The sequence below is a fragment of the Macaca mulatta genome, chromosome 10 (assembly GCF_049350105.2).
Source record: "Macaca mulatta isolate MMU2019108-1 chromosome 10, T2T-MMU8v2.0, whole genome shotgun sequence".
Taxonomy (NCBI): domain Eukaryota; kingdom Metazoa; phylum Chordata; class Mammalia; order Primates; family Cercopithecidae; genus Macaca; species Macaca mulatta.
Genome location: NC_133415.1, coordinates 87,377,322 through 87,392,595, shown reverse-complemented (window position 1 = coordinate 87,392,595; position 15,274 = coordinate 87,377,322). Strand labels below are relative to the sequence as shown.

Sequence of the window (15,274 nt, the reverse complement as noted above, 5' to 3'; positions counted from 1 at the left end):
ATGCTCAGGGGCAGGAGCCTCCAGTGAAGGAAAGCTGAGTGCATAGTACCGAGAAGCTAAAGCTGTATGGCTTCGAGGGAGACCAGGGGAGGCTTACTGAGATGCTCATGGCGCAGTCTGGGAAGATTCTAGTTCCCGCCTTCCTTTTGCTTGGGATTCCTAGAGCCTTGGATTCCCTTGGATGGTTTGAGGCCTTTATTTTCTTTCAAAGACAGTAGCAGACACTAGGGGAAATTACCCTGTGAGTGCTCTTTTGGTTTTGCTTTAAATCCAATCTGACCGTTTCTTATCTTTGAACTAAAAACGTTAATCCTGTGAATTTTTTTTTATCCTTTCTAGAGCTTGTGTCAGGTCATGTGATGGTAGCTTACATCAGAGGAGCCAAACTCAGTCAGTTATTTCTTGATAACAGGTCCTTCCCCAAGCCTTCTCTGGGGCCATATTTAGAGTTTTCGCACCTTATTTTTTCTTCCTCCAGTCACTTTCTGTTATTTCTGCTTTGTCCAGTTGGGTGCTAGGGCGGAGGTGGCAGTGCCATTAGCTTTGCTTCTTTTTGGAACGGGTAAAAATGAAGGTAAGAGCTTGATCAAGCATTTTCAATAAAGTTTTCTACCAGTTTTGTTGCCTCTAATATATCTGTCATGCAAAATATATCTCCTGGATCTCTTCTTGTGATTCCAAGAACTTAGATGTAAAAACTTTGTTAGGTTAACTCCCTTTAAGAGTTTATTCAGATAACTGGCTTTTTCCCTTTCACACCATGTCTGAGAAAGGAAATGGTTTCTGTACAGAAAATGCTTTTCTCCCTAGTGCTGTAGAGACTTGGGGAGAGGAAGATAATATAGTTGGGCTTTTTCTGAAGCAGTCTGAGAATTCTTTATTTCCCTAAATATTTTTTATTTGTTAGCAACAATGTGACTTCCGGGATCCTGTAACCGCGAGTCGACGTTTTCAGGTTGAGGGTGCACGTAACCCTTGGGTCACATCTGGCCCACAGATGTGGTTCATTTGACCCTGGTGTTTGACTTTTTTGAAATTAGTAGTCAGCATTTTAAAAATTCATGTGGAAATTTTGTATTTCTGGCTCCTTTTGAGGAATTGTAAGATCTGTCCCCTTTAGGCAGAGCATACCCTCTTCAGATTGCCACAGTCCCTGTTTCATTTCTCTCACCTTCACTTGTTTGCTACCTGCCTGGTCCCCTGTAGGGGTGGTGTGTGTGTGTGTCCACTAAAAGGTCTAGAAACAATGACCAACCCAGTATGAATGAACATTCTTAGTGCCCAAATTATGATCTTGAAATACCATTTACCCATTTAGAGAAACTGGAGTTTCTTAGGGAAATGGCTAATTCTAGGTTTTAGGACAGGAAATGTATAGGATGATCCTAGAATATTGTGATAACAGATAACATGAAAGTTTATCAAAGTCTACTGGAGTCATCTTGAAAGGACTTAGGATCTAACATGAAGAGGCTCCCACTGACCAAAGAGGGATAATTTGAGTTTCAACAGGGTAAGACTTGCAATAGATTAAAACTCATAAATACATTTAAATCCAGGCATTCATAATGTTACTAAAAAGGAAACCTACTTGGCTAAATTAGGAGAATTGATAAGAAATCAGTTCATTGTATTGAAAACTAAAAAAATAAGTATTTGTCCTGCCTTTCCTGTACCACTAGATAACCATATAGTAGGTGACAGAAATATATCTGCATAAAATTATTCCAACTTACAAATAATAACAAAATGATAGGATAGCATCATTTTACAACCCGTTATGGTCTAGGTACTGAGCATCAATAACTACTAACATCAGAAACAAACAAAACCGAGCCTCCTGACAAAAGAACATTACCCACCACCAAGTTTTGCCAAAAGGATGAAATCCAAAATCGATCAAGCCTCTGGATATAGCTGCAATTTGCAAGAAATACTGAAAACAAGGTATATAATTAGAAAATCCGTATTATGAGATGTTATATGGGTTAAATGTTCCAGATTCTGTAACATATGAATTGTAAGAAGGAAAAAAAAAAGATATGGGCAGGAGTAGGCTGGAGTGGAGGAGCTATGAATTCAGAGACTTAACAATTGTATCAAAAATTTTAAAACAGGCAAGACCTAAACTATAGAAAGGGACGCAAATGTAAGTGAAAAACTGTGAAGAAATGCAAGGAAGTGATTATTAAAGCCAGCGTAGTGGTTACTTTGGAGGGAGGAGGGGATTGTGGTCGGATCAGGAAACATGGGGGAACTTGGCGAATGCCTGAAAAGTTCTTTCTATTGACCTGGGTAGTGGTTACAAGGATGTTCACCTTATAATCATTCACTAAGCTTTATATTTGTTCTATGTGATTTCCTGCATTTTGTGTTTGTAATAAAATGGTTTAAAAAATTGATAGATTTTTTTTAGGGCATCATTCTTCCAACCCTTCTACTTATATACATACATACATTTTATTTTTTTGTTGTTTTTTAAGATCGAGCCTTGCTCTGTTGCCCAGGCTGGAGTGCAGTGGCACAATCTCAGCTTACTGCAACCTCCACCTCCCAGGTTAAAGCGATTTTCCTGCCTTAGTTTCCCGAGTAGCTGGAATTACAGGCACCTGCCACCACGCCTGGCTAACTTTGGTATTTTTAGTAGAGACAGGATTTCACCATGTTGGCCAGGCTGGTCTCAAACTCCTGACCTCAAGTGATCTGCCCGCCTTGGCCTCCCAAAGTGCTAGGATTACAGATGTGAGCCACCACACCCGGCCATACATTTATTTTATTTTATTTTATTTCATTTCATTTCATTTCATTTCATTTCATTTTTCATTTCATTTCATTTCATTTCATTTCATTTCATTTCATTTCATTTCATTTCATTTCGTTTCATTTCATGACGGAGGCTTGCTCTGTTGCCCAGGCTGGAGTGCAATGGCACAATCTTGACTCCTGCAACCTCTGCCTCCCAGGTTCAAGTAGTTCTCCCACCTGAGCCTCCCGAGTAGCTGGGATTACAGGCACCCACCACCACACCCGGCTAATTTTTGTATTTTTAGTAGAGACAGGGTTTCACCATGTTGTCCAGACTGGTCTTAAATTCCTGACCTCAGGTGACCTGCCCGCCTTGGCCTTCCAAAGTGCTGGGATTATAGGCGTGAGCCACTGCGCCCAGCCCATACATACATTTTACATACTTAGGTTTTAAGTCAGCATTTGCTGTGGAGCAAAAGAGGTAAGATGAAAGCTCACCTGTTCACTGGGAAATTTGCAGTGTGAACCTTGTCAAAGTCAAATAAAATACAGAGACAAATCTCTAATGTTTTATTTGGGAAGCAAGAATTGCAATTTGAGGCATACACACAGACTGGGTAGCCTTTGGTATGGCCAAAGAACAAACAGAAGGTTAGGAGTTTTATTAGAAAAAGAAATAGTATATATTGCTTTGAAAGAAAGCTCATTGACCCTAGTCAAGTTTTTGGGAGCTGGAAATCTCTGATTGGTGAGTGACAGTGGTAGGTCAAAGTAGTCTTAGAGTCACAGCAGGCCGTTTCAGCAGCTGGGCTTGTGGAAAATCTAATTGTTGGAGCAGGTGCTGTGTGCCCTGAGTGCTCTTTCCCCTGGCCCTGATTTAGTTGGACATGGCAAGAATGACCCAATTTATACAATCCACTTTTACAACCTCAAGATTAAGTTTGGCTCTAGTATTTATAAACAACAAGCCATCAGAGGATTGCTGGAGTTTCTTTTTTAGGAATTTTAGGTGTGTCTCACTGTGTAACTGGAGTAGTCCTGCAAGATTAAGTGCAAGTTCAGTTTTTATAAATAAATGCAGTACATACTTCAAATTACTTTATCGTTTTAGGGCCCTGTTCCCCAGAGCAAACCTTGACCCCAAGACCATGTCTTCAAAACAGAATTATACATAAAATTTATTGCACATCTTGTAATCACAAGTTTGCCAAGAAAAAAAAATCATTTTCCAGTCTAACACTGACAGCACTTTAGGTTGAATAAAACACTGAGAAAAATGATAGCCAACAGAAACTTGGGGGCCACTAATGGGATTTGCAAAGAGTGAAACCTCATCTCCTGAGTGTTTAGGGCTCGCCTAAGAGAACTGCTTTTTTTTTTTTTTTTGAGACAGAGTTTTACTCTTGTTGCCCAGGCTGGAGTGCAATGGCATCATCTTGGCTCACTGCAACCTCCGCCTCCTGGGTTCAAGCAATTTTCCTGCCTCAGCCTCCCGAGTAGCTGGGATTATAGGCATGTGCCACCACGCCCAGCTAATTTTGTATTTTTAGTAGAGACGGCATTTCTCCATGTTTGTCAGGCTGGTCTCAAACTCCCAACCTCAGGTGATCTACCCGCCTCAGCCTCCCAAAGTGTTGGGATTATAGGTGTGAGCCACTGCGCCTGGCCGAGAACTGCTTTTAACAGCCCACTTGATTCAATTCTTCATGGCCTTGTTGTTTATTCCCTGGCATACTTCTTTTTAAATATCAGTAGGGCGGAATGAGAAGATAAAACAATATTTTTACTTGTGAGGGCATTTTTTTTTCTCTCCTGGGCTGTTTTCTTCCTCTTTTTTTTCTTCCTCCCTTCTTCTTTGCTAAATGGCAGTCTTTTTCAGAAGGAAGATCAGATGATCGAGGAATTAACTGAGAACCTAAATACCTTCTTCATTGAATTTGTCTATAGATGCCTTCTCTTTGTTGAATTCTTTTCTCTTTTCTTTCTCTTCTTTTCTCTCCTCTTCTCTTCTCTCTTTTCTCTTCTCTTTTTTCTTTTTTTGAGACAATCTCTCTCTGTCACCCAGGCTGGAGTGCAATGGCATGATCTCGGCTCACTGCAACCTCTACCTGCCAGGTTCAAGCATCTCTCCTGCCTCAGCCTCCCGAGTTGCTGGGATTACAGATGTCTACCACCAACTCCAGCTAATTTTTGTATTTTTAGTAGAGACAGGGTTTTGCCATGTTGGCCAGGCTGGTCTCGAACTTCTGACCTCAAGTGATCTGCCCACCTCAGCCTCCCGAAGTGCTGGAATTATAGGCCTGAGCCACCACACCCGGGCTTGAACTATTTTCCATCCCCAGAAATTCATCATTCTCTTAAAACTTCATTCTAGTTCAGTGGTATCAGTAGAACTTTTTGTGACCATGGAAATTTTCTGTGTCTATATTGTCAATGCAGAAGACACAAGCCACATGTGGCCATCAGGCACTTAAAATGTGCTAGTGGGACTGAGGAACTGAATTTTTAATTTTAGTTAATTTATCCTTTAGATTAGAATAGCCACATTTGGCTAGGGGACAGTACAGTTGCAAGGAGAAGTCAGAGTAGAGCTATTAGATAAAGCTTAGAGAGGGGACCATGATGTTGATCAGATTCCTCTCACCTAAGATCTGTTAACAGTAATGCCGTCTCCAGCTTAAAACTCTTCGCCGACTTCCATCATCCTTAAAGTCTTTATTATGGAGTTATGATGTCTGTAATTTGTTTAAAAATACTTCTTCATGGACCATCTGATAGTATATATTTGCTAGTTAGTTTCAGCCTCAACTTCAGGGGGATGTGAATTACATTAATGAAGCATCCACACTCCATGATGGTCACCTAACTTTACATCTGCACGGGTGCACTCTCCAGGGGCTGCCATCAGTGCAGCACTCTCTATAGTTTGATCAACACATTTACTAATTAGCATAGTGACTGTCAGAAGCAGCTTGGATTTTTTTTTTTTTTTTTTTTTTTTTTGAGATGGGGGGCTCACTCTGTTGCCCAGGCTGGAGTGTAATGGTGCAGTCTCAGCTCACTGCAAGCTCCGCCTCCCAGGTTTAAGCAATCCTCCTGTGTCGGCCTCCCGAGTAGCTGGGACTACAGGCATGTGCCACCATGCCTTGCTAATTTTTGTGTTTTTTGTAGAGACAGGGTTTTGCCATGTTGTCCAGGCTGGTCTCAAACTCCTGGACTCAAGTGATCTACCTACCTTGGCCTCCCAAAGTGCTGGGATTATGGGCATGGCCCACTGCACCTGGCCAATTTTTACTGGTGAGATTAGTGTCTTACTAATTAACAAAATAAGTATTAGAAGTAGGCGCTCATTGGTGAAACTGAAGTAGTCAAAAGCAGAATTGGGTCGGATGTGGTGGTTTATGAGCAACAGAGCAAGACCCTATCTCTGCAAAAAATGAAAAAACTAGCCAGGCATGGTAGCATGTGCCTGTAGTTCCAGCTACTTGGGAGTCTAAGGTAGGAGGATTATTTGAGCCCAGGAGTTAGGGACTGCAGTGAACTATGATCCTGTCACTGTACCAGCCTGGGCGACAGAGCGAGACCCTGAAATAATCCTATGCTTGCATGAAGAAGGAATATGAATCTAGCAAGGCCTGTAACTTTGTCCCTTGGAGATGGTGCCTGAGGAGTAATTCCTTAATAATCCTTTGGCCTTTGGTTAGGATTTCTGGTTGCCTGATGTGACTCCAAGGGCAACAGAACCCTGCCTCTGGGATATTGTCAGTTCTATCGTGAGTGAACCTTTTTCATAAGTAGTAGTTGGAACAATTAGAGGTAGAAAGAGCTGGGACTGAATGGAGCTTCTAGAATAGTTTGTGTGAATTGCTTTGGGCCTGGCTCACTAAGGAATATCTGTTTAATAGATGTCTTTAGGTGTGCTAGAATTTGGTCTGGAACTTGCTTTCTTTGCCACAAGATCGTAGAAGAGGCGTTAAGACTCACCCACCTGAATCTTTTCTCTCAACTGTTAAAGAGTCTATGAGGTGTATATGACCAAAATGGCTTAACTCCTGCTTGACTTGGCTGCTCTCTACCTCTCTGTGCTTATCTTATACCACTTACCACTCACTCCTAAATCTCAAACCACACAGACCTTCTCTGTTCCTGCAGTGTGGCAAGTTCCGTCCCACCTCAGGTCCCAAACCCATGATGTCCCATCTGCCTTGAATGCGCTTCTGCTTTATAATACTTGCATACTTTAAAAGATAATAAAGACACACTGTGTTCCACTACCCTGCTTAAGTAATGTAACATTTCTAGTCCTTTGGAAGCCCTGTGAGTTCTCCTTCTACACTGCACTTCTTCCCACTACCTCGGAGGTTATGACTACCCTGAGTTAGTTATTATTTGTATATTTTTACAAATATATAGTGATGGGGTTTCACCAGGTTGCCCAGGCTGGTCTCAAGCTCCTGGGCTCAGGCAATCCACCCACCTCAGCCTCCCAAATTGCTGGGATTACAGGCATGAGACACCATGCCCAGCCTACCCTGAATTTTTTATTAATCATTCTTTGGCTTTTCTTGAAAGTGTTACCACATATGTTTGGCTTGCTAAACAGTGTATTAAATCTTACATTTTCCCAACATTTTGTAATGAAAAATTTCAAAGAAAAAACAAATATGAGCACTCATATACCTACAACGTACGTTCTTCCATTAATATTTCGCCATACTTGCTTTATCACATATACATCTACCCATCGGTCAGTCTTATTTTTGATACATTTTGAAGTAAATTGCAGATGTCATACATATCCTTGTAAATAATTCAGCATAAGCATCAACTGGAGTTCATTATTTATGCTCTTTTTCATTTTAGCTAGAATTTACATACCATGAAGTGCACAAATCTTAATACAAACATCTGTGTAACCCAAACTCTTCTCAAAATACAGAAAGTTCCATGGCCCGGCGCGGTGGCTCAAGCCTATAATCCCAGCACTTTGGGAGGCTGAGATGGGCGGATCACGAGGTCAGGAGATCGAGACCATCTTGGCTAACACGGTGAAACCCCGTCTCTACTAAAAAATACAAAAAAACTAGCTGGGCGAGGCGGCGGGCACCTGTAGTCCCAGCTACTCGGGAGGCTGAGGCAGGAGAATGGCGTCAACCCGGGAGGCGGAGCTTGCAGTGAGCTGAGATCCGGCCACTGCACTCCAGCCTGGGTGACAGAGCGAGACTCCATCTCAAAAAAAAAAAAAAAAAAATACAGAAAGTTCCCTCGGGCCCTTTCCCCCATCAATTCCCACTCCTATTCCCTTGGACGCAACTGTTCTGAATATTGTTTTAATCATAGCTTAGTTTGGCATATTCTAAAACATCATATAAATGGAATGAAATAATAGGATTATTTTGTATAAGGCCTCCTTCAACCAACTTGTTTTTGAGAGTTATCCATGTTGTTGCATGCATTCCTTTTATTGCTGGGTGGTGTTTTTGTGTGTGCAACATTTTGTTTACCCATTCTCCTATTGATGGAAACTTGGCCCATTTCCAGTTTTTGTCTGATATAAATAGACTACTATGAACATTCTGGTATAAGTCTTTTTGTGGACTTACGTTTTTGTTTCTCTTGAGCAGTACCTAGCAGTAGAATTACTGGGACATTAGGCAAGTGTATGTTTTGCTTTGCTAGAATCTACTAGACAGGTTTTCGAAGTTTTTGCACCATTTTACATCCCCCCAACCAAATATGAGATTCTAGTTGCCACACATCTTCACCACCATTTGATGGTATCTGTCTTTTTCATGTTGGCAGTTCTAGCGGTATATCATTGTCAAGTTCTGCTTGTTGTTTATTTTGTTTTGTTTTTGAGAATTCAAACTTGTATTTGACTAATAAGATATCTTTAAAACTTAGAACATAAAAATTGACACACCTAGAAGAAATTGATACATCAACCATCGTAATTAGTTTTAACAAATCTCTCAAAGTAAGATTAAACAAATCTCTCAAAGTAAGATTAAACAGCCAAAATATTTAATAATTATATAAATGATTTGAACATCACAATAACAAGCTTGATTTAATGAAGATTAGAGGCAAAGGGCTGATTTTTTTTTAAAACTGGACTTGTAAAACACTCTAATTTTTAAAATTGCATGTTTATTTTTTTAACCAACTGTGTAACAGATGGTTTTATCTCCATTTTTAAAAGCTTTTTATTTTGAATTAATTTTAAACCTACAGAAAAGTTGCAAAAATAGTAGTTTCTTGTATCCCTCACTCCACTTCCGCTAATGTTAACATTTTACGTAACCATACTACAGTTATCAAGAACAAAAAATTAACGTTTATGCAACATTATTAACTAAACAACAGACCTTATTAGAATTTTGCTTTTTCTACTGAGGCAATTTTTGTTTGTTTCAGGATCATATTTAGGTCCCACATTGCATTTGGTGGTTTTATCTCTTTAGTCTCTCGTAGTCTGAGACAGTTCCTCAGTCTTCACTTGTCATTCATGACTTGTGAAGTTATTTTCGTCAAATGTACCTCACTTTAGATTGTCATCGTTTTCTCATGACTGGTCTGAAGTTACATGTTTTTGGCAAAAATGCATATTGTGTCCTCAGTGCACTGTACCGAGGGGTTCATGATATTGCCATATCTTCTGAATGGTAATGTTTACCTTGATCACTTGGTGACATTAGTGTCTGCCAGGCTTCTCCACTGTAAGGTTTTTTTTGGTTTTGTTTTGTTTTGTTTTTGAGACAGGGTCTCGCTCCGTCGTGCGACTGGGTTCAGGCAGTCCTCTTGCCTCAGCCTGCCAAGTAGTTTAGATTACAGGCAAGCACTACCACGCCCAGCTAATTTTTGTATTTTTAGTTGGCCAGGCTGGTATTGAACTCTTGACTTCAAGTGATCCACCCACCTTGGCCTCCCAAAGTGCTGGGATTAAGGCATGAGCCACTGTGCCTGGCCTGGCCTGTTTTTCATTATTACTTAGATTAGTTCTTTTCTTACACCATGTAACCCTTCAGTGTGGTTGTGTTATTAATTTGTAATATAGTTAGGTTCATTTGTTAGTATTTATATTCATTTTGGATTCTCCCCACATATTGGTTGATTTTAATTGTTTATTTGGGGAGGGGGTAAGTGAAGGGAATGTAAGATATTACTGTGGTTCTAAGAGTCAGCTGTACAAAAAGACAGCAGTATTATTCTGTCATCATTCCTGCTATCCTGTTCTTCTAGTCCTTCCCCTCTCACCCTAGGTAATTACAGTCTTCCCTTGGTATTTGTAGTGGATTGATTCCAGGACCTCCTGTGGGTACCAAAATCTCAGGATGTTCAAGTCCCTAATACAAAATGGTACAGTATTTGCATAAAACCTAGGCATATCCTCTCCTATGCTTTAAGTCATCTCCAGATTACTTGTAATAATACAATGTAAATAGTTCTTATACTATATTGTTCAGGGAATAATGACAAGAAAAACATCTCTACATGTTCAGTACAGACACAATTTTTTTTGGAACATTTCCTATCCTTAGTTGATTGAACACATAGATGTGGAACCCATGGATATGGAGGGCTGTCTTCTCTTTAGTTTCTGGCTTATCTTTCCTGTACTCCTTTCATACCAGTGAATAGATACATGTATACATATATATTTTCTTATGTCCCTTTATGTATTTATTTATTTAGAGACGGAGTTTTGCTTTTGTCACTCAGGCTGGAGTGCAGTGGCGTGATCTTGGCTCACTGCAACCTCTACCTCCTGGGTTCAAGTGATTCTCCTGCCCCAGCCTCCCGAGTAGCTGGGATTACAGGCGCCCGCCGCCACGCCAGTTAATTTTGGTATTTTTAGTAGAGATGGAGTTTCAACATGTTGATCAGGCAGGTCTCGAACTGCTGACATCAGGTGATTTGCCTGCCTCTTATATGCCTTTCTTATATGAAGGGTAGCATACTGTACATACCCTTTTGTGCTTTCCTTTTTCTCACTTAACATTATTTTCTGGAATTTCCTCCGTATCAGTATAGATAGAATAGAGATTATCCTCATTCTTTTTTACAGCTGTGTAGTACTCCATTGTGTGAATATACCACAGTTTATTCAGCCTCTCTCCAGTGTATGGGAATTTAGATTGCTTACAATATTTTGCAATTACAAGTAATGTTTCAGTGAGTAACCTTGTCTATGCATATTTTCATTTTGTTGGAGGTATATTTTCAACATAGATTTCTAGAAAGTGGAATTATTGAAGTATGTATGTAGTTTTGTTTTGTTTTGATTTTTTGAGACATGGTCTCACTCTGCAGCCCAGGCTGGAGTGCAGTGGCATGATCACGGCTCACTGAAGCCTCAACCTCCTGGGCTCAAGTGATCTTCTCACTTCAGCCTCCCTGGTAGCTGGGACTATAGGTGTGCACCACCACATGTGGCCAATTTTTGTATTTTTTGTTGAGACAGGGTTTTGCCATGTTGCCCAGGCTGGTCTCGAACTCCTGGACTCAAGTGATCCACCTGCCTCAGCCTCCCAAAGTGCTGGGATAACAGGCATGAGCCACCATACCTGGTGTTTTTTGTTTGTTTGAGACAGGGTCTCTCGCTCAGTCCCCCAGGCTGGAGTGCAGTGGCACAATCACGGTTGAGCTTTTTTCTACATCAAAGTTTTTTTTTTTTTTTTTTTTTTTTTTTTTTTTTGAGACGGAGTCTCACGCTGTTGCCCAGGCTGGAGTGCAGTGGCGCGATCTCGGCTCACTGCAAGCTCCGCCTCCCGGGTTCCCGCCATTCTCCTGCCTCAGCCTCCTGAGTAGCTGGGACTACAGGCGCCCGCCACCGCGCCCGGCTAATTTTTGTATTTTTAGTAGAGACGGGGTTTCACTGTGGTCTCGATCTCCTGACCTTGTGATCCGCCCGCCTCGGCCTCCCAAAGTGCTGGGATTACAGGCTTGAGCCACCGCGCCCGGCTACATCAAAGTTAAAGACAAGTTCACCATGTTTTTTTCTAGTACAGTGCTTTATCATTTCATTTAAAATACATATTTGGATCCCTAAGCTATTTGGAGTTTATTCTTGTGAATGGTGTGAGAGATAGGTCTAATTTAACCTTTTCCAAATGGTTACCTAGTTGTCCTAGCATCACTGATTAAAAAGTCAATTTTTATCATAGTGATATGCCACCACTGTCATATACTAAATTGCCGTATGTATTTGGACTTCCTGTTTTATTCTACTAGTCTTCTCTATTAATGAGTCAATATTGTGCTGTTTTAATTATAGAGGTTTTATATTTCAGTGTCTCATAAGGCTAGTCCCCCTTCATGATTTTTTTATCAATGTTTTCTTAGCTATTCTTGCATGTTTGTTTTTCCACATGAACTTTTTATCCACATGAAGTGGCTTGGTGGCTTTTTTTTTTTTTTTTCCTTTAAGACAGAGTCTCTTGCCCAGGCTGGAGTGCAGTGGCACAATTTTGGCTGCAACCTCCACTTCCTGGGTTCAAGCTATCCTCCCACTTCAGCCTCTGGAGTAGCTGGGACTACAGACATGTGCCACCATGCACTACTAATTTTTGTATTTTTTGTAGAGATGGGGTTTTGCCATGTTGCTCAGGCTGGTCTTGAACTCCTGAGCTCAAGTTATCCACCCTCCTCTGATTCCCAAAGTGCCGGGATTATAGACATGAGCCGTTGCACCTGGGCCAATTTTCTATTTTCTTGTGAATTAGTTTTTTCTAATTTTTTATTTCATGGCTTCAGAAAAATTGAATGAGTACTATAATAAATACCTTTTTAAAGATTCTTCAGTTATCATTTTGCCATATTATGTATATCTATGTAAATATATTGATTTTTCTTTTTTCACCTGAATTACTTGCTTAGAAATTACAGACAAGATGCATCAACCCTAATTCAGCAGGTAACTCTTAAGAACTAGGCATTCTCTGTATAACCATGATACTGTTATCACCGCTAGAAATTGTTTTTTTTTTTTTTTTTTTTTTTGAGATGGAGTCTCGCTCTGTCGCCCAGGCTGGAGTGCAGTGGCCGGATCTCAGCTCACTGCAAGCTCCGCCTCCCGGGTTGACGCCATTCTCCTGCCTCAGCCTCCCGAGTAGCTGGGACTACAGGCGCCCGCCACCTCGCCCAGCTAGTTTTTTTGTATTTTTTAGTAGAGACGGGGTTTCACCATGTTAGCCAGGATGGTCTCGATCTCCTGACCTCGTGATCCGCCCATCTCGGCCTCCCAAAGTGCTGGGATTACAGGCTTGAGCCACCGCGCCCAGCCACACCGCTAGAAATTTAACCTTGATAGAATGATATTATCCAATATATTCTCTCCAAATTTAAATTCCCCAATTTATATGTGACCTTTATAGGATTTGGGGGAAGGAATGGGATTCAGGATGTTTTACATTTCATTGTGATGTCCTTTGATCTCCACCTCTTTTTAGTTACACAGGCATTTTTAATAAATCACTTAAATTATTTATAGTTTTCATAGAATGTTTCCATTTCACCTTTTTTTAAAATACATTGGCATAAGTTTTAAAATATTTTCTTCTCCCTGATAGAACTATAGTTATGCCCTCTTTTACATTCCTAATGTTGTTTATTTGCTCGTCTCTCTTTTTTTCTTAATTATTCTTATTAGAAACCCATCGGCCGGGCGCGGTGGCTCAAGCCTGTAATCCCAGCACTTTGGGAGGCCGAGGCGGGCGGATCACGAGGTCAGGAGATCGAGACTATCCTGGCTAACATGGTGAAACCCTGTCTTTACTAAAAATACAAAAAACTAGCCGGGCGTGGTGGCGGGCGCCTGTAGTCTCAGCTACTTGGGAGGCTGAGGCGGGAGAATGGCGTGAACCCGGGAGGCGGAGCTTGCAGTGAGCCGAGATCACGCCACTGCACTCCAGCCTGGGAGACACAGCGAGACTCCGTCTCAAAAATAAATAAATAAATAAATAAATAAGAAACCCATCAACATGAGTCATTTCTAAGAACTAGATTTGGTCTTGTTGATTCCTTATATTGTATCTTTATTTTCTATTTTAACAAATTCTGCTCTTACCCTTATTATTTTCTTACTTCTTTTGGGGTCTATTCTGTTGTTCTAATATCTTAAAATGGGTGTTTAGCTTATTTATTTTCAATTTTTCTTCTATTCCAAAGTAAATTTCTAAGGATGTACTTTTCCCTGAAAGTATTGTTTTATCTACATTACACAAATAGTGATGTGAGGTATTTTCTGACATAATCGTTTCTTTTTGACTCCTAGGTTATTTGGATAAGTGTTTTAATTTTCTATAATACAATTCAAGAGATTTATTGTACAACATGGTGACTATAGTTAACAATATATTGTATACTTGAAAATTACTAAGAAAATAGATGTTAAGTGTTCTCACAACAAATAGGTGATACGTATGTGAGGTCAGCAAGTTTTTTTCTAATTTAGGTTATCTTTTCATTAATAATTTCTATTAATTGTATTATGGTCAGAGATTGGAGTCTGTATGATAAAGATTCCTTGAAGTCAATATGGGTTTATGGCCTGATTTAAGTATGTGATGTTTTTATCAATACCCCCAAAATGCTGGAAATGAATGTGAATTACTTAGTTATTAGGTGCCCTATTCTATATAAGTATGATTTATAAGATCTTATGAGATTAAACTTATGAAATGTGCTTCATTTTTTTTACTTGATTACTGATTTGTCTGCTTGATCTATCAGTTATGCATTGATGATGGATTTGTTTATTTTTCCTTTGTAGCTTAATCCACTTTTGTTTTATATATTTTGAGACTGTTACATTCAAATTTAGAACTGTTATTTATTTATTTTTATTTTTATTTTATTTTTTTGAGACGGAGTCTCGCTCTGTCGCCCAGGCTGGAGTGCAGTGGCCAGATCTCAGCTCACTGCAACCTCCGACTCCCGGGTTCACGCCATTCTCCTGCCTCAGCCTCCCGAGTAGCTGGGACTACAGGTGCCCGCCACCTCGCCCGGCTAGTTTTTTGTATTTTTTAGTAGAGACGGGGTTTCCCCGTGTTAGCCAGGATGGTCTCGATCTTCTGACCTCGGGATCCGCCCGTCTTGGCCTCCCAAAGTGCTGGGATTGCAGGCTTGAGCCACCGCGCCCGGCCCAGATTTAGAACTGTTATATTTTTCCAGTGAATGGAACCTTTTATTGTTATTGGACTATTTTTATCTCTGCAATACTTTATTTTTTTCCCCCCCTCTCTTTTTCTCTTTTTTTGGAGACAGAGTCTCGCTCTGTCGCCCAGGCTGAGGTGCAGTGGCACGATCTCGGCTCACTGCAGGCTCCACCTCCTGGGTTCACGCCATTCTTCTGCCTCAGTCTCCTGAGTAGCTGGGACTACAGGCGCCCGCCACCACACCCAGCTAATTTTTGTATTTTTAGTAGAGACGGGGTTTCACCGTGTTAGCCAGGATGGTCTTGATCTGACCTTATGATCCGCCTACCTCAGCCTCCTAAAGTGCTGGGATTACAGGCGTGAGCCACCGT

General features: G+C 40.7%; 1 protein-coding gene and 1 long non-coding RNA gene across 6 annotated transcripts in view; both read left to right on the top strand.

The window, feature by feature from the left end:
* The window catches only part of PIGU (phosphatidylinositol glycan anchor biosynthesis class U), a 109,468-nt gene that overhangs the window by 64,295 nt on the left and 29,899 nt on the right, over positions 1-15,274 (top strand). The gene's annotated exons all lie outside the window — the stretch shown is intronic.
* On the top strand, positions 4,371-7,408 carry LOC144332072 (uncharacterized). The gene is made up of 2 exons (XR_013399822.1): positions 4,371-5,001; positions 7,210-7,408. It is a non-coding gene; the product is annotated as an uncharacterized LOC144332072 (long non-coding RNA).